The sequence below is a fragment of the Schistocerca cancellata genome, chromosome 9 (genome assembly GCF_023864275.1).
Source record: "Schistocerca cancellata isolate TAMUIC-IGC-003103 chromosome 9, iqSchCanc2.1, whole genome shotgun sequence".
In the NCBI taxonomy this organism is placed as follows: Eukaryota; Metazoa; Arthropoda; class Insecta; order Orthoptera; family Acrididae; genus Schistocerca; species Schistocerca cancellata.
This window is the reverse complement of record NC_064634.1, coordinates 160,383,751-160,386,491: the sequence shown is the minus strand read 5'-3', so window position 1 is coordinate 160,386,491 and position 2,741 is coordinate 160,383,751. Positions and strand designations below refer to the sequence as shown.

The 2,741-nt window shown below is 45.9% G+C and overlaps 1 pseudogene; it reads right to left on the bottom strand.

The window, feature by feature from the left end:
* Positions 1-609: 609 nt before the first annotated feature.
* LOC126102267 (5S ribosomal RNA) lies at positions 610-727 on the bottom strand (annotated as a pseudogene).
* Between the last annotated feature and the right edge of the window lie 2,014 nt (positions 728-2,741).

Sequence of the window (2,741 nt, the reverse complement as noted above, 5' to 3'; positions counted from 1 at the left end):
GGTTCTTTGCAAGCAGACATGACCCATCTGTGTTGGATAAGCAGGGACTTGCACTGGCTGATAGGCGGCACAACCTTGGTTAGATTACACCAAATTGCCAGGAACATTTTAGCTGTACTACATATGCAAGCGTAGTAACATGGACATCTATGTGGGATTACAAGTAAAAGAATGCAGTGTGGATTCCGCGTATGTAAATGTGCGAAGGGGAGCTAACTCAAGCTCTCAGAAAAAACGCGAACATAATGACACGTGTTAACGTGTTTTACACGTGGGGTGAAAAGCAAGAAACGTCAGCGCTGTTCTAGATTCTCACAAATGTAGACGTGCGGCTCTCTTGGTACATTTGTACATGCACCAAGATGCGCTCGTCACCTGTATATAAAAACTAAAACTGAACTTCGTCCGAACATGGCTTGGAAGACCCAACGGTATCGACCGGCCGCCGTGTCATCCTCAGACCACAGGCGTCAATGGATGCGGATGTGGAGGGACATGCGTTCAGCACACCGCTCTCCCGGCCGTATGTCAGTTTACGAGATCGGAGCCGGCTACTTCTCAATCAAGTAGCTCCTCAGTCTGCCTCACAAGAGCTGAGTGCACCCCGCGTGTCAACAGCGCTCGGCAGACCGGATGGTCACCCATCCAAGTGCTAGTCCAGCCCGACAGAGCTTAACTACGGTGATCTGACGGGAACCGGTGTTACCACTGCGGCAAGGCCGTTGGCCTGTATATGTTTACTCAGCCCTGAATGGCTCCTCATTTCAGTCTGATCAATCATGAAGCATTCTGCACTAGCTGATAACAAAGGCATTGCTAAGTGCTCTCATTTTTCAAGCGCTGACAGCTTGGTTCCAAGCACAACATCACTTTTTTGATGATGAGACAATGGCATTTCTCACGAATGATTTACATGAAGGCGAATGTAAGAACTTTTTTTATATATTCGTGGTATTTGTGGTTCACGTTTGCATTTGATAAGTATGTGTTCCTTTGCTATTGCTGGAGGTGAACAAATGGTTCAAATGGCTCTGAGCACTACGGGACTTAACATCTGAGGTCATCAGTCTCCTAGAATTTAGAACTACTTAAACCTAACTAACCTAAGGACATCACACACATCCACGCCGGAGGCAGGATTCGAATCTGCGGTCGTAGCGGTCGCGCGGTCCCAGACTGAAGCGTCTAGAACCGCTCGACCACAATGGGAGGTGAACATATCGATTTTGTGATAGCACAAGAAGTGCCTGTGACGCCCTTTTCCACACAGAGATCGTGGGGCATCAGCTCAATTGCCGTTGATCGGATACATCCCATCAACAGTCAGCTAACGCAGCTTTCCACTCAGACCTCATGGGGTTTCGATCATGTTGTGAATCAGCTACCACAATTAAGGACAACAATTTTTTCTAGTCAGAGCTCATGGGGGATGGCACCAGTCATTGAGAGGTAGATACATGAGTACCAATATTACTACTTTTTCTATCAATAATAATAATAATAATAATTTATGTGTCTACATACACTGTCTTTCTTTTTCTCCTAGATGCACTTGATGCTGCTACTGCAAGGTAAGTGCAAACTGAACCAAACCGAACAATATTAGAATATACCTCAGCTAATATTATGAATAGTAATGCTGATAATGAGTGGCTGAAAGAACTTATCATTGCTGAACCACAAAATAAGTATCAGAAATTGATATTATTGGTTGATGTACATGTCTGTTGTTGTATCTGTGTATTTTCGCTTCTTCTTTCGTTGCACATGGAGTACTGGAAGCTTCAGGAGTCAGGTTCACAACACTGCCACTGGACCCTTCAGTGATGCAGTCATTAATGCTTGCGTCACCTCGACCTAGCAGTCAACAATTGTGTGACCTTGTCCAGGGCCATCAGGCTAGAACCCCCATCTAATGCTAGTAAGGTAGTGCCGTCAATGTTCACCTCGTTCAGTGCTATAAGGCCACCACCTCCAGCCTAGCGGTAGCAGGTGGTGCCGTCTCCGTCTGCTTCACCTCATCGAGAGCAGTCAGGGTACCGCCCACAGCCCAGCAGTAGCAGGACGTCTTTGTCAGTATCACTGCTGTCACAGCATCGTCGGTCTAGCGGTAGGAACTCTGCAGCCTGTCTTGTCCACCAACCCCAGGTAAATCATGTAGCCCCATTACGCCACTCTGTTGTTGCTGGTGCTTTCAGAGATAGCATTTTACAGTCCCCCATTGATAAAATCAATGCTGGATTTCAAGATCCGGCTACCTTCGTTCTTGCACGTCAAGCAGTGTTGGTGAGAGAGCTCCCTGAAACCATCAACACTCAGAGTGTTCCACTATCAGTACCCTCACCCCATTCTGCAGAGACAAGCGTAGTTAAACTTTCGATGAAGAATAGTGTGATATCGCAGGACGTGGCTGTTGCAGAGTGGTATGGAACTTCTACCGAGAGCATCATGCTGAAGCGTTTTTCCGATATGATGGGAGGAGACTCTGCTGGTAAGGCACCCAGCTTTGTACTCTACCTTGATGTGTACTTGCACATTTTTTGATCTGATGTGGAGTCCAGTGCATCCCTCTTCCACATGATGTTTCCGCTAAACAGGTCTGTATTAATGTCTTGAATACAATGAAGGGTGATAAATACTGCTTCGCATGGTGGCTTCTGATTTGTGTTAAAAAATTTCTCAAAAATGGAAAAGCTATGAGTATATATAAACAATCAATACCTGTGGGCATTATAACTTTG